Raw genomic sequence first — 27,944 nt, 5'->3', positions numbered from 1 at the left:
ATCATGTCACATTATTAGACATTAATTTAACAGCTGGATGTGTATGGATGACATTTATGCTGACCGTCTGTGATTTTTGGTGCTTTAAAAATCGGATCACCATTCACTTGCATTTTAAGGACCTACAGAGCTAAGATATTTTTCGAATTTTCTTAAAATGTGTTCTGGTGAAGAAAGAAAGTCATACAAACCTGGGATGTCATGAGGGTGAGTAAGTAATGAGAGAATTTTTGGTTGAACTATCCCTATAAGAAAACACAACCTAGCCAAATTAATAATCATTATATTGGTTCAGCTGAGTAGTATTGTAATGGTAAACTAACATCACAGCAGTTTGCTCAATATCACACAAAATTGTTGCTCTAATGAGCACTTTCACCACTTAAGAATAATACTTGGGGTGTGTTGACTTCCAGCAAAAGACAATAGGGAAACAGCCTGATGAGGCAAAATAAGGCTGGTTAGAGTTTGGATGAGACAGGCAGGTCCTGTCTGAACCTGGTAGCAGACAATATTGTTCTCTGGGATTTTCTGGAAAGACCCTCGATATCTGCCCCCCTCGGGACCTCCACAGTCTCAAGACCCCCAGACCCAGTGTCCCATGCTGACCAAGGGCTCGCTTCTGCAGGAGAAGCAGACCACTGTTTCCCAGGATGTGCACGCACTTGTCATGTAAATGAAGAAGTCACTACCAATTAAAATAATTGCACCGCATCGCCTTATCTTTGCTCATTGAGTTCAAGAGAAGGAGGGGTGCGGGATGTGATGGGACCTCCTCTCTCTTTCTCTCTCTCTCTCTCTCTCTCTCTGTCTGTCTCTCTGTATCTAAACATCCACAACTGACACCAGCTCCCCTTTTCCATTCATTATAAAGAGGATCAGTGCCTTGTATAAGATCAGCATGATGGTTCAGAGAGGTTATGGACTTTTTACATGTAAGTAAAAGGGCAAGAAAGAGGGAAATAGTATTGACGGTTCACTTTGAGATTATTCACAAAAAACTGAGTGAGTGTGTGAGTGTGTGTGTGTGTGTGTGTGTGTGTGTGGTGGTGGGGGGTGGGGGTCCATGGCACAGCAGGTGGTGGGACTAATGGAAGCCCCTGGCAATGTTCAGAGTGTGTGAGTGTGTGTGTTTAGTAAAGGGAGGGGTGTAATGGGTGGATCCTCTCTGGACTGGAACTGCTGATGTATCCTTATTGACAGAGCTGCTTCTCAGCTGAACAAGCAGCTCATGGCCACTACAACCATGAACAAATGCATAAGAAAGAGAAAGAATGAGATAGAAGGCCTGATGAAATCTCAGCAAAGCCAGGAGGCAGATCTTTGACACACCATGTCCTGCAATGGCTCTCGTCTAATCCATTTTCCTCCCCCTTTTTACCCACTACCTAGAGCACACTGGTTATTACACACTGCTGCAGGGGGATCTATTCACTTTCCATATCCAGACACACAAACATACACACATGTGAATGCACTGAACAAATTGTTGGGGCAGAGGGGTCCACCATCAGACCATTTATGTTTCCTGTTACCCAAGTGGACTGGGAACTCTCTTATTGACTACAAACTAGTCCATATTCATCAAAAACCAATACAAACATACACCGAATGATACCACAATACCAAACAAGCATAGAGTAAATGCTGAATAAATCCATGCATTAAAGGTCAACTGTGTAATTTCTCTGCCACTAGTGGCAACAAACAGAACTGCACAAATAATGACTGTTTTCAAAAAGGTTTCCTAAACACTCACCTTTCTGCCAATGGTTGGACAAACAGATAGTGCCACCCTAAACTCACACCACTGGTTAACCAATGTTGCTAAGTTGGGCTGGGATGCTCAAACAAACAGAGCAATGTTTGTATAGGGAAATCAACCTATGAATGGCTTACTGATACTGTAATTGTCTCTACAAATTAAGATAGGATAGGAGAAAGTATTTTGACATCGAAACAATTACCCACTGATTGCAACTTGCTCCTCCTCTTCCTCTGTTCACCAATTCCAGACATGGACCTGAGTAGCATTTACGTATGCAACTTATTACTGTTGTTTTGTGCTCTAATATCTCATCTGCATTTTTGCATTTAAATATGTGCTTAAAGAAACACTGCAGGCTAGCAGAAACCTTTCCCTGGTCACCATGTCACCACATGACTTGTTCTCCTCAAAATCCTGGAGGCTGTATATTTAATGAGAGCAATATGAGTAGATATAGAAATATGCATCTGTGCATCACATTTTTTGTCTCATGTTTGCAGTAATCTTTTCCGCAAAACTGTTCCAAATAAATTGCCGTTTGATGTACAGACATTGTATTATTCTACAAATGCTATATGTCAGTACAAACCCATTACAACAAACCCACCACTAGCAGCACTAAATGGAAACAATTATGTTGTTTCCTAACAGGTTTCCCAAACATTCCCTAGTTGCGGTAAACCTTGTTCTGTGAAACTCTGTCAGGATTCACATTTACTGCTACCTATACTAATTGGCTAAAAAAACGTGGACCGTGGTCTGATTCGTTTTTGGCAGCAGACCCTAGGCTGTAACATAGACAAGTATGTTTTTTAAGGACAACTTTTTCAGTGATATCTGATAGTAAGTAGGGACATGTGTGGTATCCATGCATTCATATATTGTATGTGTGACTGAACATTCGTACTACTAGTGTGCCCTCCAGCTCTGTAGCTTGTGAATGAAGCAATTAGGTATTCAAAGAACAGTTTTTAATGGCTGAGGGAGCTGGACAGAACAACATGAAAAAATCTTGTCTGAATCAATAATTCACACAACCATAAAGTGCTTCTTCAGTAATTAAGTCTTACATAGCTTATTTGGAGAGACTTCCTTGAAGACAGAGGCTCTCAGCCTTGATCAAAAACGAATGTTCACTGAGGTTGAATGTGCTTGTATTCACATATAATGTAATGACTGCTTCTTTATTTTTGCTATTTGTATGAAATGAAAGAGAATTCTTATGTAATAGATGTGTTTGGACAGCATATAGTCATGAGAAGCTATATTTGTGTGATCATATTTATGAGCATGTGGTTGTTGTTGCTGTGTCAAAACAGAACAGATTCATCATACATTTGAGGAAGCGAGATGCAGTATAATTCGACAATCAGTAACGCACAGATTTATTCGAGAATGAAAGAGCATACACATTAAGATACACATCCATATGCAGCATGTCAGTTTCCTTCAGAAACATACTGTACACTTTCAATAATAATATAAATAAATCAAATAAGAAACCCTGATAGATGAAAGAACAAAACAAAAACAGAGAGGTCATGAATATGGAACGCATCATTTTCCATTTGATATAAATATTCATCACGCACTGCGATTAGGATGTCATGACTCTGTTATTGGTTTCAACAGGATTCTGGTTTAGAAAAAAATGGAGAAAGAGAGAGAAAAAGACTCTCAAGGTTGATTAATCTCATCAGGACATCATCAATAATGGATGTCTCCAATCATGAGAGTGGAAACTTACTCTCCTGCTGTGTCAAGGACTCACCACTCAGAAGGGGTCTCTACCCCTATAGATCTGCACCCCACCATATTCAATGGCCCCTCATGCTGGGCAGTCTCAGAGTGTGCTGATAGACCTCGGAGCATCCACAGACTACTGGAAGGGATGATCTCACAGGGCGCCTCGTTTTGTTCAGATTGATTTGTTGTTTCAGTGTTTTGCTTAAATGAGTGCCCTGAAAGGCTTTCTGTTGCAATAGTTTCTGTATAAACTGTTAAATATTAAAATGTTCCAAAAATACTTGTGAAAATGCTTCCATTTTGCAATTTTCTAAATTAATAGTTTTTTTCCATTTCAAATTATATTATTAGCATAACCATTTCAGTGAAAAGTTTTGGAAAAATGTACATGAATTTCAGAATTTTTTAGTTTTTGGTAAGTCTCTCTTTTGCTTGCACTTGAGCTGGCATGGACTCGACTCATGTTGTCTCAGCATGATTTGAAAATGTTCAGAAGAGCATGAAGTGTGCTTCAATGGAAGCAAAGAAATCTGACCTGTCGTCCAAAGGATTTAACATGGTCAATGTCACAAATTTTGCTTGTTTGAATAGAATCTTAAAGGGAAGAAAGTAACACCCTTCCCACACCAGACATTGCTCACGTCCGGTGTAGACAGGGTGAAGGTCATGAAGGTGGACAAAATTGTGGACAGAATTTTCATTTTGGGGTGAACTATCCTTTAAATATTTTTATACATTTTACATTGTAACATTCCTTTGTTTTAGAGTTTCCTCAAAATTATAAAATTTTGTTCATTTCCAGGTTTAAACACCAGATTTTCAATGTGGACTTTTGAACCCCAACTGTTTAGGTACTTTTAGACCATCGGGCCGAATGGTTATGTTGTTTAAACTTGACGTTCAGTTCCGATCCAGACTTTCCAACACCGTTACAGTTTCTTTTTCCTTTGTGGTGCTGCGAAATCAGGATTAGAATGGACTGACTGAACAAGTGACCCATCATGAGTCATAACGTGACCAAAGCCATTTCACCAGCATGGTTACTTGTCTTAAATATGGTTTAAGACCATGCTGAGAAATCTGGGCCAGGAACAGTTTGTAATTGTATTGAACCGTGCTGCTGGAACAGTTCCTCACAGTGCACAAAACCATTCGGCCCAGTGGTGGAAAAGTGCTTTATGCTTGTTTGGAACACAGCCATGTTGGTTCATAATTAATGGTAAAGGTTTTAATGACCCAAGCAATAGTTTAGAGGCCGTTCAAAGATCTGTAGGTCAACTGCAATTGAAAATAAATTGAAAAGTTTTTGAAAGTGAGGGAATGGCTGTAAACTATGCTTATTCAACATGCACTGGGGTTTAAGAGCCTGCTGATATGGTGCTGAATTAGTCTCAGTCCGTAAGCCACAGGGCTAGAGATTCTTCTCTGCCTGTCCTGCCCTGCAAACCCCCATCCAGTGTGGGCAGAGCTTGCCTGCAGGCCACGGCTAACAGACAGTTAATGGAGAAGTCCTGCATTGAAAGGACTGAGCTGAAAGAGGCAGAACAGGTTTTCATTGCTGGGGTTGTCGGAGTGAGGAGCGCATTGCTCTCCTGAGCGTCTAGACATTCTTCCACATGAAGCTCACTATGTCGAGCTTAAAAGCTTTCCACACTTCTTTCTCTTTGTATCTTCTGCTTGGTTGTCTTGCCCTGCAGGTCCAACATGTTCTCTTAAGCCACACATTGTACAATTTTTGAATTCCTATATTTCATATACTGTAAGGGTAGTTCACATGAAATACTTTAGGAAAGTTGACCTGCAGTGTGATATCTCCTATTTGACGGCTGTTTGAAAAAAAACAAAATAATAAATAAAAAAAAAACAGCGGTCGATATATATATAAAGAATGATAAATTGCAGCACAATGAAACACAGTAAAATGAAAAACGGAAATGAAATACGGTACAATGAAATACAGTAGAGGCTAATGTTAAATGAAAATACAAACAGGGCATTAGCCAACCTATATGCTACAGCATACATCACCTTAATACATGCTTATATCACTCAAAGTATTTCACTTATTTTTAACCAGGCTTTAAGGACATGTATAACAGTTTAATACAATTACATTCTCTTTACACATATTCACTTAATTGGAAAACACTCTGGGCTATAAATCATTAAATATATTGATTATTAGATATTATTAATTCTAAAGTTACATACCCAGTCCTTGCATGTGCACAAAATGTGGTCAAACTCCTCACATGCAATCCATATGCATCCTTCAAAATTAGCCCATAACAAACACTCAATTCTAACATCCAACTCTTCTGAACACACATATAATGCAATTTATAAGCATTTTGTGTGAAATTTGATATTTACATAAGAATTCTCAACTGATGAACAAAACTGGGAGCTCTCTTGCAATACATGTTCCCAAGTTTCTAACCAGCACACATGGGCGATACCAGAGAGCATGGAAAATAGGTGTTGCAAAACCCCGGTTCTTAAAGGGGCCACGTCCAATTTATGATAAGAGGTAAATTTCATGAAATTTCTCCACTTGGCTACATTTATATATCCATATTTCATACATGGTGGTGACTCGCCAACATATAAAATAATGGAAAAGATTTAGCTAAAACTTATACCTATATTACTTAATGAGGAACCTAGGTCAAAGATCCAAAATGGTAGCTATTGGGTACATTGAGATGCTACAGGTTAGGTTGTTAAGAAAATTTATTTTTGTTTTGCTAATTTTTCTTTGTCTTAAAGTCAAAATAAATCTGCCATATCTTACCCAACTCTGCCTCTAAACAAGAATACTTTCCACAGAACATTGTCTGTGTTGAGATGCCTCCTTTACAAATTCGATAGCCTTTATTTTTACCCTAACATGACAGGTCTTAGATCTTGCGTGGATAAATGCATGTTTGGGCTTTTTGTTTTCCTTTGAATGAACTGTAAAATAGTCATCATTGCGGCAATGCAGTAGTGAAATATGTCTTTTTGTGTTCTTGCATGGTTAAAATTACAGCTGACAGATTCAGATGCTGATAAGATGAAAAAAATAAATAAATACAGTATCAGTCCTTCCACAGCCACGTTAATAGATTCATTTAGACGCCTTTAAAGACTTATTGTGCTATGGATTAAAATATGGACAAAGATTTTCTACCTCTGTGGTAAGTACATGCAGTGTGAAAACAGTACATGCCAGCATGCTCTCTTCACTGGGGGCATATTTAGCATTTTGAGTCTCAGACCAGGAGCACTAACATTTATGTGCAGAAAAGAACACGCAGAGCTTCATTCCTAAAGCCCCCCAGGACATGCCAAAAGGAAGTTTTAATTCCCACCATTATGGTTCATTTGCTTCTGAGATTCCCAAGTTGAATTTCTATAATGGCCTTTCATGTGCGGGTATTCTCATAAATTAAAGACATAGGAGCAGGGAGGTGATGGAACAAAAGTGGAAGAGAGATGCAAAATATTTATGGGTGTTTATGCAGTGATGGTACTGATGTGATGTTCACCCAAAAATGAAAATTCTGTCATAATTTATTCACCCTCGTGTTTTTTCCCCCATACAATAAAAGTTAATGGTGACTGAGGCTATCATTCTGCCTAATATCTCAGTTTTGTGTTTTATGGAAGAAAGAAAGTCATACAGGAACAAAATGAATGTGGAAAATAATGAAAGAATTTTCATTTTGGGTGAACTACACCTTCAATAAAAGCATCCAAAGAACTGGAGACTTGTTCAAAATCTTTGCTTAATTCAAACTTGATTGAATTATTATCAAAAATGCATCTCTTAACTGTGCTCTACCAGCATTAACAATTAAACAATTATATAATTTCAATTATACAAATTAATATAACGTCAACAATATATCATTTAAAATATACTCACTGCTGTCTAATGAAATAGCATTAGGGGGCATTCACACAAAATACATTCTTACATTCAGAACACAGCTCGAAGTAACACAGCAGAAGGATACAGAATGCAGGTGTCTCAAGACGCTTTTTAAAGAGTTTAACTTCTATACAATTTTGACACAAAATCTTACAAATGTAGCACTTAAAGTACGAGACACTGAAAAACAATTATACTGAAAAGAGAGGCTGACAAATAACAGCGTGACATAAAACAGCGGTCAAAACAATTTCCATCTAGTGCATGTTTACATAGAAAAACAATTTAAAAACAGTGCAGACTGGCACAAAAACGTGTTTGGTAAGAACAGCCCCCTTCAACAGCCAAAGAAGTCCATCTTGCGACATGAAAAAACAATTAAAAAAAAGCAGTGCAGATAGACGGATGAACATGTCATGTGTAAACCGCTCTTTAAAGTGTCTATTTCATAATTTATTTGGTTTGACAGGGGTAATTGTGGCATGATTTCTAATACATAAATATAAGCCTCAGGCTCTCCATACAAAGCCGCAGATTCAACTTGCTTGTAACGTAAAAAGTCCTACATTACAGTGCAAGGTCACCAATAAAACGTTTGCTAGTAAAAGCCACAAAACACTTTTGCAGTGTGCAACTAGCTAAGCATGCGAGACTAGGGTAACACATAGCAGGAGGCAGAGTAATTAAGTTGAGAGGTGATCGGCGATATCAGATTTGCTGGGCAACATTACACGTAAGGCTTTCGGTATATTGAGCAGTAATTAGGTTAGAGTGACACAACGCAGTGTATATAGGTTACTTCATTATTCTGCTGCAATATATTCCTGCTCTTTATGTCCCAGGGTGAGAGGGAACCCAACATTGCTCTCCGGGATCATTGTTTCAGTGCTGCAACCCAGTAACATTTGTGTTTATCATGCTAAGCCAACCATCATAGGCATATCAAAGCTCATACTTCCTTTCCATCATCTGTACATATACTGCAAGTAACAGCAATTGGAGGGAGTGAGTTAGTGGATAATCTCCACCCCTGAATCACACCTTCCCCCACATTCACGATCTGGAGTAGCCTTGAGGAGTAATAACAGAAGGATGCAGTCTGATCTCATGAAAATTACGTGACTGTGGCAACTTTTTGCAAAACGAAAATACGTGCTTCCTTACAGATTTCGCTGCAGTTTCCCAGTGAAATGTCCAGCGAGGGGCGCCAAAAGCGAGTAAAATTGTGTCGTAATCAGACAAGGTATTAAGGCGAATGTTAGATGGAGGTTTTAATCAGTAAAACTAAAATTTTAACCTAAACCTAACCAACAGTGTCCTGAAAGCAAATGAGAGGTAAAAAAATAAATTAAATGCTTTACCCTAAACCAACACCTGAATCTAACCGAAAGTGTTCTAAAAGCAAATGTGACATGAAAAGCACATTTTCTGAAGCTACCACATATTTTCGCTGCTTGTCAGCTAGAGTGATTAGCTGGGCTTGAACCTTGCTCTTCCGACTCTAAAATCCAACATTCTATCAGGTGAGCTACCATGCAAGCTAATCACATTTTAATGAGTGAGTAAATGTGATTATTATATCATAATCAGCTGTTGTACTCATGATTAGTAAGTAAATAAAACGCACAGTTGTTGTAGCTTCTCTAGTGTTAATTTCCACAGTAATCTGCGCTGAAATGTAGAACACGGCACGACAAACTCAGTTTGCAAAAATGTAGTTATAGTAACTTTCATTCTATGAGACTAGGTTGGAAGGATGACTGATAGAGAAAGGAAGAACAGGAGAACTGGGGTTAAAATAAATAACAGGTCTATAAGAACGTTCTAATGGTCTGATTACTCTTGTGAATTTATTGCATATAATTATTTCTCTGTTTTTTCATATGTGTATTTTAAAATTTGATGTACAATGTCAAATTTTGGCCGCCAAATCATTTCAAATTCTCCTAAAATACACATCTGTCCATGCCGTCTTCTCTCTGTATCAGTGAAGCTATGGTCTAGAGGTGTGAATCTTCACTGGCCTTCACACGATTCGATCCGATTACGAATCAAAGAGTGACGATCCGATTATGAAATGATTCTCGATGCATCACGATGCATCTTGTACTCCAAATTTGTTTTTAATACTGAGACACACACTCAGAATTAAATAGTATTCAAATATTAATTTAGAGCAGGTCCAGGATGGCTACATCAGATATCTGCTTCTGTGAGAGTGCAGATGTCAGCTTCTCCTTTCCAGACCACAGGTGATAGTAAAGTGACACAAATAGCGGGATTGTTGCTTAAGAAATCATGCATCTCGTATGCGCACTGTCTGGCAATGATCAGCAGCAAGAGACCGGCAATGAGCAACAGCCAAAGAAATAGAGAGCAAAAGAGGAGTGAAGGCAATGGGAAGCAGGAGACAAAAAAATCATTCAAAAATAAAAACATCACCCACAGCTGTGTCATCATTATTTTCAGCTGTTTTTCCACGGTCTGGGCAAATCATTCCAATAATGGGCACTAGCCCCTGTTTCATGTTGTTTGTTTTCATGTTATCATGAATAAACTCTCCCGTTTGCTGTTTGAGTTTGTGAATGAATTTCAGGATTGTAGTTTAAGTCGAGGATGATGGTCATTTGGTTGATCCAGTCTGCAATCAGTTCTATAGTGTGTGCTTGGCTTTAGTACTGTATATGCAGATCTGACCATTTGTTTCTAACATCTCACTCTGTTTCTGGCACACACATAAGCACCACTCTGCTGCCACTATTTAAATTGAACCTTCTTGAAATGAAACAGAATTGTTGTAGAAAGAATGGCGATGCATCGAAAAATTAATTTTTCTCCCAACTCTGCGAAGATCAGATGATTATCAGACCTTAAAAGTGAAGTGTGTCATTTCTTTGATGGTACAGTAAAACAGTATCTCCTATCCCAGTTTAATGTGCATAGACAAGTGTAATTAAGTTATTCATAGGTTAACGCCTCAAAGAGTGTAATCACTGTGGATTTTGGGGTTTTATGCTGTTTTGGTGCAATATTTTAACTTTTGGCTCAACCAATGCTGTGAGATCGGGGCGGGACTACCTGTTGGTAGCAATGGTTGTACAAGTGTTTGAAAACCTTATTTGGAAACAACTGCTTTTTTTTTTTGTAATTCCATTTCATTTCACTAATGCACCCGAAATTACACACGTTACATTTAAATTTCCACTAGAGTAAAAGGAAGTCCCCCCAAAACACAGTCTTTAATTGGAGGGGATGCCTTTTTTTTTTATTATTTTTCATGGGCATTTGTCTTTAAAAGTAACAGGACAATGTAGAATGAACAGAAAAGGACAGAGAGAAGAGGAATAGTGTGATCAGGAAATGACACAAGCTGGATTCAAACTCTAATCACCTGCATTTAAGAGCACATGCACTACCCGTTAAGCCACATATCCAACAAGGGGATGTATAGAGGAAGAGGATACATTAATAGCCATAGCATCACTAATGATGCCCAGATTTCACAAAGATCATTACATCACTCAATGGCAACAGACAAAACACCAGCAAGAGGGAGGTTTGAGATTAATATACAGCCTATTGAATTGGTATACAGACTCACACTATAGGCAGACCAGATTAGAGACTGCATCTTAACTCACCACAGATAAAGCACCAGGAGAGACCAGATTACCAATCAACTCATCACTAATTACAAGTGGCCTACAGGCAAAGAGCAGAGTAGATTAACCAGTCCTGCTGGACTGTCTCCCCATTCTCTCCTCAGACTGGATTTAATTACTATACACACAGCACCCGTCTGCTCATGCATAAAGATTATTTACTGTACTGTCTACATTACTTTCTCCTGGAATATCAAAACATGAACATACAGAACTGAGGTCATATCTGAATATATGTCTTTTCAAATCAGATGATTAAAATGAGACCAGTAGCACATGCAATGATGGAGATCACATAACTTTCTAAATATTTATATATTTATTCATTAAGTTTTTATTATTATTTGTTGTCTGTCTGTTTAGTGCATATGTGACATGTATATATTCCCACATTTTTGCTTCTAGCGTAAACAGCAGACAGGAAATTGAATGGATGAAAGTACAAAAATATAGACACACAAGTATACAAACTGTTCCTCGTCCAAGCCTCAACCTCTCTATCAGTTTTTAAAGGAATAGTTCACATAAAAATGAAAATTCTCCCATCATTTACTCAACCTTATGCCATACCATATGTGTATGACTTGCTTTCATCTGCTGAACTCAGATGAGTTCTTTTGGTCCATACAATGCAAGTGAATTGTGATCAGAACTTTGTAGCTCCAAAAATCACGTAAATCAGCATAAAAATAATCCATATAACTCCAGTGGTTACTGTAAATCCATATCTTCAGAAGTAATATGATAGGTGTGGGTGAGAAACAGATCACTTTCACGTTCCTCTTCTAGTGTTTTTGGTGATTCACATACTTCACGCATACTGCCCCCTACTGGGCAAGGATTTAAATATTGATTTGCTTCTCACCCACAACTGTCATATCACTTCTGAAAATATGGATTAAAATACTGGAGTCGTATGGATTACTTATATGATCCCTTTATGTGCTTTTTGGAGCGTCAACATTTTGGCACCCATTCACTAACATTGTATGGACCTAAAGAGCTGAGATGTTCTCCTAAAAATATTCAATTGTGTTCTGCAGAAGAAAGAAAGTTATACACATCTGGAATGGCATGAGGGTGAGTAAATGATGAGAGAATCTTCATTTTTGGGTGAACTATCACTTTAATATCTACATGATAACATGTCAAAACATCGGACACCAAAATCCTTTTTTCCATCTTTGGCACATTGTTCCACATAAACGCAGTGTACCAAAATAATTTTCATCATAACCTTTTTCATCTCACTGTAACCTTGTAATAAATAGATTCATACAGTGGCCCTAAAAGTATTCGTACACTTTAGCCACACTTAAAAATCTATTAATTTCATTATAATAAAATATCAAATCAAGTCGCATTTATTTTTAAGAAAGAGAGCAAAATAGCACTTTTCAGCCAAAACATTTAATAAAAAGATGTTTCTTCATACATCTACTAAAAATGACCTTGAGACCAGTTGGTTGAAAGTAACTGGAAAAATGGCTTAAAGTTAGATCTAAGAAAAGCTCTAGCTTTATTTCTTTGCAGATACTACTTGGTTTGATATTTTCTTACCTACAGTAATCCAATGTAATGCAAAATTTTTATGTGCAAATTCATTTCCCCAACACAATGGGGCCACTGTACAAACCTAAATCTGCAAACTCCTAATCCAGTGAAAGAAGATGTTTGTGATTGTGTTTATGTTAGCGAAGAACCCGCAGTAGTTCTTAAGTGAGTAAGCCAGGGGCTGATTAATTAAGCATATGTACAATATGGACTCTTTTTGAAATTAGTACCTTTAATGATGGCTACATGCTTCCAATCAGGCAGTTTAAAGGCAAACCATCTGCCTGAACTTGGCAAATGGATTGGCTTCCCACCCCCACTCACACTTTCAATGTGATCCAAATGTATTCTGATATTAGAATGATATTAGAAAGGACTTATGTTAAAGGAAGAGTTAAGCATATCTACACAAATATAACCACAATCCTAAAAACACTCACGTGTTGTCTTGCACTTAACATTGACATAAACACATGCAGATGCACTCTGCTTTGAATGAGGGAAAGAAGAGGCTGTGGTGTGATCATTGGAAAGAATCCATGCACATGTAACATGTTAATGAAAAGGAAATATTCATATTAAGGGAAAACAAACTATTGAGAAAGTGCTCATTAGACCTTATTAATAAATGCAAGTGCTGGTAATTAGTGAAAGGACCTTGGAGCCTCTGTTTCTCCTTTCCTTTATACTCTATCTTTTCTGAGTTTGTTTATTTGTTTTTTTCTTTCTTGTTATTTTGAAGTTGATTCTGCACCATTCCCTCGCTCTGAGTGTTGACCTGATCTCTCCGCCCCTCCACTTCCTTTGTGGACGCAGTCCCATCCTTTCATCAACACTCTGCCGCCCCACTCTTCCCTAATCCCTGTGCTCAGAGGAGGGCCACTGGTCCAGTCACTCTCCCCCTGCAGAGAGTCCTGGCTCTGGCTCTCTTGCTATCCTTCTACCCATGCATTCATCCACCCAAGGCCCAAAGGCTTAGACCTAATTTCTCTTTAACTTAAGCCCTCAGTGTGTAGCTGGCAGATACACCCCATATGCACTGAAACTTCTGCGGGCTTATGTAAAGCTTCATAAACTATTTATGTTGTGCTTAGGCAAGATGGTTTATTGTGCTTTGTGAACGAATTGGTGTTTCAATGAAAAGAGCATTATATTGGTAAACGAAATGAAGAATTAATAAAAAGGTGTTGTCATAATAAAATGGTTTTTTTTTTATATAAATTACGAGGTTTTATGGTGCATTTTTAAACAAAGTGAAATTATAAAACAGTAATAATAATATTAATAAAGAATTAAAAATAAACCACAAACTTTGTTAAAACACATTTGAAACACTTTTATAATGTGCGTAAACAATAATATGACATGTTCTAAATGTGTAATCATTTCAGTAAGATGACTTCTCTAACCTTTTCATCTAATTCCTGTTTTTATAATAAATGTATCTATTTAATTTCTTTAAAGCGAGACCTTGTGCCCTTGTGTTTAGTTTTTTTTAATGCAATTATTTGCTTACATTCATTCTCTAAATATATTGTTCAGATGCTTTTGACACAGCCTGCCATAAGCACTTTACTGTAGCTCAAGTGGTATTTAAAACCAGGTTATAAGTGATGACTGATAAACAGTAATGCACTCTCAGTTTATTGAATCAAAACAGATCCAAATATTAATCTAAAGCAGAATATGCCTATGATTATTTCAATGCTACAAAATACCCACTGGGTGACCAATTAAGATAAACGACAAATAAAATGAATTCAAAATGATCCTCAGTTTATGTCCACAAACAGGAATTTACTGGCACAAACTTCACTTGTATTTCTTCCTTACATCTCTGCCTGTTTAATTATTCACTATACGTCTGAAAAAATGAATGTGAAAAATACTCTCAGATGACTTAAAAAAAGTATTAGCTAATTGGAGCTAAAGAAAGTTTTTTCTTCCTTTCGACTTTTTTGCATTGTACCATCTGACTTGTTCTGCTTTCATGTCACTTCATTACATTTAATTTATTAATGTCCAATACTTAATGTGCCAGAAATGTCAGATTCAAAGCTGTGAAAATGGGGCAGAAAATAGAGAGAGAAGATGGGAACAGAAGAGGTGTCACACACACACGCACACACACACACACACACACACACCGTGCCAAAGGACACAACTTTACACCAACTCGCTTAAAAACACATCGCCAGGTCCTCAGATGTAGGTCCAAAAGATGCAAAAGTTGGTTGCTTTCGTAGTGACCAGATTGCATCCCTGCCAATTATTTATTTCAGTCCAAAAAATACTACAACTTTTAAACAATCAATATGATGGACCCTTTGCAAATTTCCAGGTTTAGAATGAATGGGAGACTACAGCAAATATTATTTTTGCGTTCACATTTGCTTAAACAGCAAGTAATAAATAAATAATACACTGTTACATTTCCACGTGTCCAAAAGAGGAATAAAATTGAGAACGGTGGGTTACAGAGGTCAAATTTACTGTCACTCCCTCACCAGCTGTATTTAAAAACCCATTGCAGCAGTGTTGACCACTATATACTACTATACTACTATACTATGTATATAAAGTATGTTAATTTAATTATGTTTAATGATTAATGATATTATAAATGTACAAAAATAATTACAACATTTTAAATATAAAAAGTGTGCAAGATTTACACTGCTAAATCAGTCAGAAACGCATCATCACAGTCTGTTAAAAGGGTCAATTCCATTTATTAGTATACTGCTTCACAATGCATACTGTTCCAAAGCAGTTCTACAAAGAATAGTACCACACAAAAAACACAGGCCCTGTTCAGACCTGGTATTAACATTCGTCTCGGGTGATCCGATCACAAGTGGACAGCTGTGACAGATTGCCGTTCGCATCTGATACATCTTCAGAGACCACAGTCAGCTAAAGGGGACAGGGGCAGGGAAAAAACTTTCAAATATCTGGGGTACATAAAATCTGATACATAAATACACATAGCAGAAGTAATCATTTCACTGAATTGTTGAGAAGGAATGGGTACATTTCCACTAACACACACTCTGGGTAGCGTAAACGGGGACTGCAGTCATTATGCAATAAATCAACACTAACAAACACCCTCTTTGGAACCCATCTGAAACTCCCCCTCATTAATCGACTGGCTCTCGGGGTTTGTCCTTGACATCTGTCCATCTCTCATCGCACCTAATTGATCTCTTATTGATTATCTTCTGTCACTAACACACCACAAAATTAGAGTTTCTCCTATAACCAAGATAATAAGAGGCAACGGGTCAGATATTGTAGCTCTTTTCAGGGATAGCTAAACTATCCCCTTTTTTTGCGTTGCCTTGGTTGATTCATAGAGTAGTTAATTAAAGGCCTGCTTTACATCCCTTTGATGTTGTCCTCTAAAACCCGTTTATGCATGTCAAAGGCCATCAGAGAAAGAGAACTCCTTCATACAAGTGAACATTATCTAATTCATTCAATGCGTGCAACTACGGAGCATAAAACCATTAAAAATAAATTCATGATGTTTTTGTTTTCTTGTACAGTTTTAATCCAATTTCTTTACATGTACTTTAAGCCCAGTACTATGTCATTAAAGTAATTAAACTACAAATTAACATATTCAGTGTGCTAGCAACAGGAAGTGAAGAGGCATTGTTAATCGCAGGGAAAAGAGCTCTCTTAGAGACATTGCAAAGAGTTCTTAGCTCCTGATATTAAGCATTTCAGGTAATAAAGAATTGTGTTTGTGAGTGTACGTGTTTATGAAAGAGAGAGAGGAAGAGAGAGAAAGAAAGAGAGTGCATAAGAGTTTTCTTTTTTTGTGTAAATGTGAAATTTCCAAGATGACATTAGCATATGTATTAACAGTATATGCATATACATGTCATAAAAATACCCTTATTCTCCAGTGTGAACTCTACAGTGCATGTTTTTTGCATAGCTGTGTTACATTTGCTTTTACTTGCTCTGTTAATTAATTAAATTTTGTGTAGTGGGTACACTCTAAAAAATGCTGGGTTAACAATGAACCGATTTGGGTCATTTTCGCAGCTCAGTGCTGGGAACAATAGGGATGAACTCAACGCTGGGTGTTTTGACCCAACGGGGTTGGGTTAAAAGTTTGACCCAGCATGATGATCTTTTTACCCAACTATTAGTTATAAATTACTATACTGCTGGGTTAAAGTATACCAAAATTGGGTTAAAAATTTAAACTAGAATTCGTGTTCATCAAAATCACCTTACCCCCTTCACCTACCCTGCAAACACACACACACAAAATAAGGAGGCAGTCTACAATAATAATCAAAAGTTAGAAATGTATTGTCTGTTTCAATAAACAAGTTACCAGTCTGTAGAAATTCACACACTCGGGAACACTTCTTTGTATAATTAATATTTAAGAGGTAGAACGTTTTGAAGTAAATGTCCACTGTGCCCCGCAACGTATTTTGCTGAAGCGCTTCTCTGTGAATGACAACAAAAGCTTGAGAGCACTGATTGTTTTCTCCAAGCATCAGTATGTTTGGAAATTTGATGACATGTGTTGCACCGTGCAGGTAATGAGCCACTGGTACCAACCTGGAAAAACAGAAATGACTGTGCATCAATGCATGAAGACTAAGTTTAAAACCTTTAAGTACACATCTTCAGGAGCAGTAAAATCAGTATGTGTCTGATAAAGTACTCATGACTTATTAGTGCTTCTTCTAAAGTATTTCGTATTTTCAGTAACACTTTACAATAAGATTGTATTTGTTAACATTAGTTAACTACAATTTATGAAAATTGGTCATAGTTAGTTCATAATGCATTAACTAATGTTAACTAATGTTTTTAAAATCGTTCACCCAAAAAATTATAATTTTCTCATCATTATAATTTTCTCATCATTATACAGTGTATGCACATGGGTAGAGTGTGTACAGCGCTCTGCGCATGGGTCAAGCGCAAGGAATGTAGTGATACTGTATTTTCTTCTGAAGGCAACCCTAACCAAACACCAGCCCATGACACCAGCCCATAGCAAACCTAAGGCCTATTTTCATGCCTGTGTTAAGAACAGGATGATGTGCCAAGACCATGCACTACTACAACTACTAATTTACAATTGTTTAAAGTATGGCTGTTGATGGCAGCACAAAAAGAATAAGGAGCTTTTTCAAACAGGATGTGTTCTTGCATTCAGAAACAGCCGGAAAGAGCACAACAGAATGCAGGGGTCTCCAGATGTGTTTTTCAAAGTTTCAAATAGGGCTGCACAATATGGAGGAAAAATACAATATCCGATAAGTTGCTGGATAATGCGATATTCAATATGCGATCCGATGTTCCTATGATGACTTCATTAGAGTGCACCGAACATACATCGCCATAAACGTTATTTTTCAAAGTATTAAAAACCCATGCCCTTATCGCAAGCCAAGCGATATTTACATTTGCGATATTTCGATAAATTCAATATATCGTGCAGACCTAGTTTCAAACTACTTTTAACTTGACAAAGCATCTTAAACACATCAGCTATGGCATAAGACGCTGAAAACCATTGAGATCCGATACAAAGTCCATCTCACGCATATTAAAATATTGACTTCTAAAGCCACTTTTTATAAAGTAAATTTAAGGCTTTACTTATCAGCCACAATAAAGTAATATATTTAAATTATTTTTATTTGCGAGATCTCTCATTAAATATTGATACTGTATATGTGATGTTTGATTAATTAATCTATAACTTAATTAATCAATGTTTAATCTGCAAATTAAACATTTTAATCGAATGACAGCCCTCGTTCAAAGTTAACCAAAAAAAGTTTAGACCGTGCACTACTGCTAATGCATTTTTTAGGATATTGCTAGATCTAAGGGCAGTTTTGATGGTGGGGCATGATGCAACTGAGTGAGGGTATGTGTATGTATAAATACTTTATACTATTATTTTAAAATTGGATGTTAACTTACAGGCTACATGTTAATGAAGGCCTTCCTTGTGAAGCTTTGTCCGAATATTTTCCTTCCAATTGTGTACACCGATGTTGAGAGCACAGTAGAGACCAGAAAGGTGATGTCACCCTGTTTGTCTTAAATAAAAAGAAATTGTTCAATGTAAACCAAAAATGTCTTGTTAAGAAAATTTTACTGATGTGACATTTGGATGTGTGATATATCTTAAAGGAATAGTTCACCTCCAAATGAAATGATTTATAATACTTATTATGAACTCTTGATTGGTTATTATTTATTTTAAATAACCTCATTTCGAACCAAACCCATATGCTCTTATTGAACACAGAAGTAAAAAAATTTGAATGTTTTTCAATTCTGTTTTCCATACAATATCAGGCCATAGTGACCAGTCTGTCAACCCCCAAAAATGGTCATAAAAAGCACCATAAATAACATTGTGGTGATGGGGTCGTGTATCTGTCTGCGGGAGAGAGAAAGCGGTAAGGCTCGTCATCTGGGATATCATTATCTCTAACATCTGTTTCTTGTTGTAGTGATGGCGGAGGGAGACATAAAAAGGTGCACGAGGGATCAGAGTGGCAGAGAGAGACCGTTCCTGTGTGTGCGACAAGAATTATTGACTCGTTTGTGTGTGATTACTTGGCCACTGAGTGCCCTTTTTGTTTAAGTTTTGTGAACAATGCTAAGTACATTAAGTAACTGTGCACTATTTTTCAAGTCTTCTGGAGCTGAACAATAAATTTTACAGTATGAGGAACAGGATGACTATAATAATTTTGAAAATCAAATCATTCCTGCAACTCAGCATACAGTTCTCTGATCAAATATGTCACAGATTTGATGTCACAATGGTTGATCATGAGACACGCAAGAAAAATATTATTGTATTGACATCTAACCTGCAGAATAATTTATTTGAGAACAGCACAATGGTTATTTGCATAATTAGAACTGCATAATTTTGGTCTGAGCCTCACATAAAGCTATCATGTGGCTTCAGAAGTCTTGGAATATAGTGCAAAAGACATAAAGAGTTTATTGGTGTTTTAATATCCAGTTTGGAGCTATCAGCTAGAGTGACTGGTCACTATGTGATAGGGAGGACAACAGGGAGTCCTCTTTTTAAAATTATTCAACATTTTTCCTTTCGTTTGTAATGGCACAAGTGTGATTAAGTAATGACAGAATTAAAATTTTGGGGTGAACTATTTCCTTAATATAATTTAAATAGTTAAACCAAAATGACAGCACTGTCTTGCTGTTCTCTAAATGTGTATAATGTTCTTTAACCCCAATACCTGCTGTGATAGTTTCCACATTGGAAAGCAGATGAAGAGCCACTTCTCTCTGTTGGCAAAGGGCAGGATGTTGTCCTTGAACACAGACACACCAATTCCCTTCAAGCTTTGAGGTGGAGTCAGGATTCAAAACTGAGAAAGTCTTTAGATGTCAAAGTAAAGAAAAAAGACAAACACTGTCAGATATTTACAAAAATTGCCCATGCTTTTACTATAGTAAGCATAGTTTAACCATGGGATTTATAGTAAAACCATAGTAGCCTCAAAATTAACCATGGTTATACAGTCATGGTAACTAAAATTTTACTATAGTAAATAATACCATGGTTACTATATGGACACTGCAGTATTACTGTAGTAAAACCATGGTTGTTATAATTTTAATATAGTAAAACCATGATTTCCGAAAAAAACAAAATAAAAAAAACATGATAAACACAGTCATGGTTACTACCATAGATATTTATGGTTACTACAATATTACTGCAGTAAAACCATGGTAATTTTCATAAGGATTACTAGAAGGGTGCAAAATAGCTAACTAACTGAAAATGTTGGCGTAAGCAATTAGTTTAACACAAAAGAGCATCCTGACAATGCAAATCTGAAAGATGTGCTCAAATAAATGTGTGTGTTAATCATGGAATAAACGGAATAATTGATTCCAGACCGTTGAATGTACAACTGCGGTGGTGCATTAGTCCGTCGTCAAATATTGCTTATTGAAAATGATTTTAAAAATAGTTTAAAAATGACTTGTATATCTCCAGCATTATCTCTCTCGCTCTCTTCAGTCTTCATGGAGGTTTGAAATTTCACGCAGCATCCGCAACACAGCACCGCTCGGTTACAGGTTATTCAGTCAAGGGCGTCGATTTAGCTTGAACACTGTCGGGGGTTTCCACTGATCATTGTATAAATATTGGGGGGGGGGTGTACTTGCTTGGTTTGATTATTGGGGGGGCTTACCTCCCCCCATCCCCCCTGGAATCTATGCCCCTGAATTCAGTGAATAGTAATAAACCCAGGCTGAAAATCTGAAAATGTGATGAGACAAACAAATGTATATGTGGTTGTTATGTATTAGATGCATGGTAACCGCGGTATCAGCGGAATGACTGACTACAAACCGTTGAAGTTTTGAAAGTTAATGCACATCTGAGGCGTAACGGCCGCTTCACGCCGCATTGTCACTTCAGGATACGCATTCATTTTAAGTAATTAAACTGTCCGTCTCTAATTATTCCTTCATATGTTAAAAAATGACTAAATAAATGAATAAATTAACAACCTACATCTTCCAGTTTCCAGTGTTGGTGCTCTTTCTCTCGTTCGGCAGCCTTCACAAAGATTTGAATCTGTACATAATGACGTACGACGTATATATGGTTTCTTTCACGTCCAGTGAAAAGAATGAATACCTCAATTACCACAATGGTGTTATACAATTATGACTGTTTTTCAAAAAAACTGAAAAAACTTCAATTCTAACCTCAAATAAACCTCAAACTTCAGACATCAAAATTCTTTTAAATCTTTCCATGTAAAAAAAAAAAAACGCTTTAAAATAGAATATATATAAATTAAAACAAAACAAAATAAAATAAATAAACATTGTTTAACAGGACAGACTTTAAGAAACCTGTTCTCTGTTTGAGACATGTAGTGTAACTGTACCCAGTCAAATTAAAAAAGTAAAAACATCAAAATCCTGCAAAGTATTAAAAGGGATAATTCACCCAAAACATAAAATGTTATCATTTACTCATCTTCATGTTGTTCTAAACCTGTAATTTCTTTCTTCCATGGAATACCAAAGGAGATGTTAGTCAGAATGTCTGCCTCAGTCACTTTCACTGTATAGAAAAAGATACAATGAAAGTGAATGGTGACTGTGACTAACACACTGCCTAACATTTTCATTTTTGAGTGAATCCCCAAATCCCTTTAACATCAACACTAGTTTGAAACTATTTATGGCTTTAATCTCCTGAGCTCCAAGCGTGACTGATGTGTGCATTGTCCATTTCCCGTTGTGATTTGTAACTAGTAACAACTAACAAACAAGCAATATATATATATACTGTATATACACACTGCCGTTCAAAAGTTTGGGGTCATTTACTCATTCTTTATTCTATTTTTTTAAATTAATTTTTTTCTAATTTTAGAATAATAGTAAAGTCATCAAATCTATTGAATAACAGAAATGGAACAGGAAATTATGTTATATTTTAGCATCTTCAAAGTAGCCACCCTTTGCCTAGAATTTTCAGAAATTTTCTCTTGGCATTTTCTCGACCAGCTTCTTGAGGTATCACCCTGGGATGCTTTTTAAACAATATTGAAGGAGTTCCAATCTATGCTGGGCACTTATTGGCTGCTTTTCTTTATTATTTGGTCCAAGTCATCCATTTCAAAAACGTTTTTTTTTTATAAAAATTTTAGATTTGTAATTAAATAAATACATTTGTTGGCGCAATTATATTTTTGTCTACAAAACTAATTTCAAACATTTAAGCATATGCCTTAAGATCAAAAGGTTTTTAAGATCATGAGAAACATTTCAGGCAAGTGACCCCAAACTTTTGAACGGCAGTGTATATATATGTATTTGTTTATAGTTTTTTTTTTTTTTGGAGAGCAAATCATTTAGTTAATGACTTCGCCTACAGTGTGCTGTCTATCTGCACTGATCTAAGAACAGTTTGAAATGCACCTTATTTTCATCCTAACTCCATATAAAGCATCTGAAAGCAACATTTTTCAGCTTTAGGATGAACCCATTGATTCTCAATGTGAAAATGCACAGTAAATATATAATTTCTAAGGGAAAAATAGCCCTATAGTCCACGACAGTCATCGTTTTTAACAGCGTGCCGTTTCGTGTTAAATCACTCAAAAAAAATTAAATGGCATATCGGATGAAACTAAAAAATCTTTTGACAGATTTCAATATAAAAACTTAATGAGGTTTCTTACCAGATATAGTTTTGTTGGCATTTCTCCCAAAGACAAACTTCACTGAGATAAGCGCCATGTTGTTTTGTAACATGACTCAAAGTTTAACCCTTTATTGACAGCCCAAAGTGTCCTGAACTGAGATGAGTCATTTTACATAAAATTAAATTCTTTATAGCATACAGCATATAAAACAAAACACATAGTCCATGCAGAAGGACACAGGGTCACACAAGGATTATGTTGTTGTACAACATTTGCAAATAGTATGAACTTTAAAACCATGACTGTCAATTATGACAGTAAGATAACAGTTACGGTAGGCCCAGAATCCGTTGGGCCCAGTAACATTCTTTGCTTGATTTTTTTTGTTTGTTTTCTTCTTCATTGTCATTTGTTTCCCTCAGTTAACCATGTACTAGTCTAGAGTTGTAAACACAAATACTTATAAAAACACAGTCACTCATCCATCTCCAAACCATAATTTCTATAGTAACATCAGTAATGCACATTTGCCCATTTCATTAATTATATCTTTGTGTAGGAGAGTACAGAACAACCCCCCCAAACACACACACACAACCACTCCCGTTCCCCTCCACCACTCCCCATTTTCTCTGACCAAATCCTGAGCTGCAGATGCAAGGCTGTCCATATCATGGACAAACAGTAGCATTGTTTGGGGCAGCCAGTCCCAGACTCCCCCTCCCTTGGGTAGAGTCCCAGGGAGCTGGCGAACAGAGAAACAAAATGAGCGTCTTCTCTAATGAGCTGCTGCCTGTCAGCTACAGTTAGGCACTCAGGAAAGAAAGACTGGAAGAGAGTGAGGTGAGGTCTGTGACAGCAGCAGCGTCCACACACCAATGAACACACACTCTTACTCAAACATATGTATATTCCTATAGTCAAACGGTTTATGGGAGGAGAAAGAGTGGAGTAATTTGGTTTTGTTGGGAGAGGGATCCTTGGCACACATGTTGATACGTAGGCGTGCTTTCTCTCACTGAATTTTACATAGGTCTGTACTCTCAGACTCAGAAACACACACATGGATCCTGTTTACACCTGGTATTAAGATGCGTTTATGGTGATCCGATCACATATGGTCAGAGCTAAATACAGGTCTAAATGGGGTCTAAAATGTTTTGTGATCTAATCACAAAAAACACATACAGAGGTAGTCAAAAACCATGTGACCATTTGAAGTGTAAACGCTAATTCGTCCTGAATGCGTCCTGGGCAGCAGTGAAGCGGCACCCCTCACCTACCAATCAACTGCTGCGCTAAAACAAGAGTTTAAACTCTGCCTTTCACGAGCAGCTTAAATAGAATATAACCGTCTGATGGGAAAATTTAAAAAAGCGGATACATATACAAGCACGAGAACTTCACACATTTTCTTCAGTGTGTTTGATATCAACACAGATGAGAAGCACGAATGCCTGAAGCTCCTTTAATACAGGTAATCCACTAAAATAACGGATAATTCTGCTCAAAATGTTGCGTTTGTGCTTAGATTAAATTTCAGCTGCATCTGGGAAAAACAGTGTGCCAGTTCTTTTTTTATTATTATTTTTTGCAGAATATTATCATGCAGTAACACACTGACATAGTGACTGATGTACAATATGTCATCATCAAATCAGAGACCCTCCCCTTGAAATCCGAACACAAGTGGTCACAGGAGATGTATTTAAGTGAACAGGTGTAAACAGTGATTTGTCTTGCCTGACCACATGTGATTAGATCACCTGAGACGCATCTTAAAGAGCACCTATTATGGTTTTTAAACGTGTCTAATTTAGTTTTAAAGGTCTCATACAATAGATTTACATGCATCCAAGGTCAAAAAACACTTTAATTTGCTCATAATTTAAATTGCAGCATTACCTTTTTTTTTACCCAGTGTCAAAAACAACTCGTTCAATGATCTGTTCTAAAGGATTCATTCTAAACTCCTCCTTTCAGAAAGCCTTCTCTGCTCTGATTGGTCAGATGTCCCAGTCTGTTGTGACTGGTCTACCGTTTAGTGTAGTGTTTGAGGGCAGGTCAAAGCTGTTCGCAAGCAGCCAGTGAAGACCAGAGGTGGGTTTCTTGTTACCAAATTACATAGGTTAGTACAGGAAGTAAGTCTGGAATTATTAACGACTCGTTTCAGGTGTTCAGAATCGGTTCTTTCTTTTGGGAGTCAATAACTCCATTTGTCGTGCACTTTGATTTTTGAAACTTTACAGACTTTTTTACATTCACAAACAGCTATATATCACACTACATGAAAGGTAATATTTGAAAAACCACAATAGGTGCTCTTTAAAACCAGGTGTAAATGGGGTCAACACACACTGCTGATGTGGATTGTGAAGGCTGGGGTTATGATTCCGGTTACATTAGCAACTATTTGTTTCATACCAGTACTTTAGTCTTCAGGCTGATACATTACAGGGTTCCTATACTTTTTGATCAATTCATTACCAAGACTTTTTAATTACCTTTCCAGTTGTTTGTGAGTATTGCATTTATAAAAATAATAGAAAAAAACTGATTCAAGATAACAATTCCTGCACAAACCAGTTATCAGTATGACTTTATAAGCAGGGTTGGGGAGTAATGGAATTACTCAAAAAATGTATTTAAAATACAAGATGTAAGTAACTGTATTCCAATACAGTTACAATTTAAATCATTGATATTTAGAAAAGTATTTTGATTACTGAAGAGATTACTTTGCATTTTATTGTCATTTGTTTCATTTAATATTTAGTCCTTTCAGATGGAAAACATTTAGACATATAAATGATGCAATCCAAAGTGCATTTGAACATCATATTTTTTTTGTCAAGAAAATTCATGTTGGATTATAATTTCTTTTTTTCTAGTAAGAAATCATATTCTTGATAATAATTTTTGTATTATTTCCTGTAAAAATATTGATAAATCCTTAAAACAAGATCAATTTGATTTATCTTGTTGTAGAAACAACACTGCATAAGATATTTAGGTTTTTCAGAGAATGTATTTTTAACATGAGTATTTTGTCTTACTGTACTGGCAGAGTTTTTTATAGTCAAATCAAGTGAAAAAATCTACCAATAATCCAAAGTATTTAGAATATGTTACTGACCTTGAGTAATCTAATGGAATAAATTACAAATGACATTTTAGAGTTCTGTAACCTGTAGTGGAATATGTTTCAAAAATATCCCTCCCAACCCTGTTTATAAGTAACTGAAACATAATACATAGTTTAAGTTGAATTCTAAGAATGATGGTCTGTAAGTGATGTGAGCAAATCAAATATTAAAGAACATTTATAGCGACACATTTTCTGACGACTTTTACCTCAGTGGAAAATATACCATAAAATTTTTAAAAAGTTTATCTGGGATGCCTCAAGTTATTTTTCCTTTAAATACACCATGTGGCGAAACATCTGTGTAAAATGCCTCACATTAAGTTACCAAAACAAATACTCAAATTACAACTTTCGAGCAAGTTTTATTCTGCACAAGCTCCACACAAGAGCAAGATCTAGATGATTATATATTTTAGACTGGAACATGACTACAAAAATGAATACTCACTAGAAATTCCATGACTTGCAAGATTTCTATTGTATACCAAAACACAATAAAAAAATGTCCTGAACTTTCCAGGCTTTCCATAACTGTGGTTACCTATCTGTCACTCACTCGATGTTGTGTTGATGTAGTGACACTAGGGGTCACTCTTGGGAGCCCCAAACACCTCTGCTTTTTTGAAAAAAGGCCAATGTGGATTGGCGAGTGGAATTTGCATGCCACTCCCCCGGACATGCAGGTATAAAAGGAGCTGGTATGCAAACACTCATTCAGATTTTCTCTTCGGAGCCGAGCAGTTGTATTCAGTGCGCTGAATTCAATTCCCTCCAAAGACGCACCTCAAAACTGCTGGATTTATGGCGCATTTCAGCGGCTTCTCCCCCTCTGCACCTGTGGAGTGCAGAGAACGCCCCTGAGTGCTTCGGTAGAGTGAAAATAAGAGAGTATATTCTAAAAGAGTATATTTTCATTCACAAAAAGAGCGGCAAACACGGAACGTCTTTTTAAAGATGCCTTTCTGTTGTTATTCCTGGTTGCGGTCGTTATCTCTCCGCTTCTGACGGCCATGATCGCTGTCTTACATGTCTGGGCACTGCCCATACGGAGACATCGTTCGTGGATGAGTCATGTCCTCATTGCGAGAACATGACCATGGCAACATTGCGGTCGCGGCTTGCTTTCGTATCAAAGCAAGCCACCCCAGCGGCTCCCCGCACTGGTCCTTCTACCTACGGGTTTGAGGCCACGTCGGTTAGCACTCTGCAGGAAGCAGACGCCACCCGTCTCGCGGCCGGCCACTAAGAACCCGAGGAAGGCTTCGAAGTGCCCCCAAGACGGGTGACCCAGGGGCGAGGTGACCCACTTCTCTGGGGCTGGTCGACAGACCACTCCATCCCCCGGTGGAGGGCCTGGAGGAGAATTTTTTGTCGCCACATGCCCAGGAGGCTGAGGCACCCAAAAGCCTGACAAAAGAATGGTTCCCTCGTCTCCTGGGTCCAGTGTGCACGGCCGTCGTCACAACCACCGTCCACCGTCCCATTTTGGCAGGTATGGTGCTCCAGCGGCGGACCCCCCACCCCTGTGCGCCCAGCTGTGGCACAAACACGCCCAAACGGGATAGGTTCCAGTGGACTGCGGGGACAAGATTCCTCCTCCCCCCTCCTCGGCCAATCTTATGGTGGGCGGCAGGAGCCAGGTAAGTGCTTCGATGTCCCTGGACTCAGCACGGCCATGGGGCTTGAGTCCCCTTGAAGTGGCACCTTGAGCGCCGCCCCGCCGCGAGGCACCACCCGCTGGTATGTCTGACGTGATCATTCTCTGGGTCCCCCTTGCCCGGAGTTTGGGCACATGGCTCGCGCTTTCCAACCCGTCACGATGGCTGACCCGGACCGTCCGACTCGGCTATGCGATTCAGTTCGCCAGGCGCCCGCCCAGGTTCAGTGGCGTCCACTTCACCTTGGTGAAGGGCGAGAACGCCGCTAC

Source organism: Myxocyprinus asiaticus, chromosome 4 (genome assembly GCF_019703515.2).
Source record: "Myxocyprinus asiaticus isolate MX2 ecotype Aquarium Trade chromosome 4, UBuf_Myxa_2, whole genome shotgun sequence".
Taxonomy (NCBI): domain Eukaryota; kingdom Metazoa; phylum Chordata; class Actinopteri; order Cypriniformes; family Catostomidae; genus Myxocyprinus; species Myxocyprinus asiaticus.
This window is presented reverse-complemented; position numbering follows the sequence as displayed.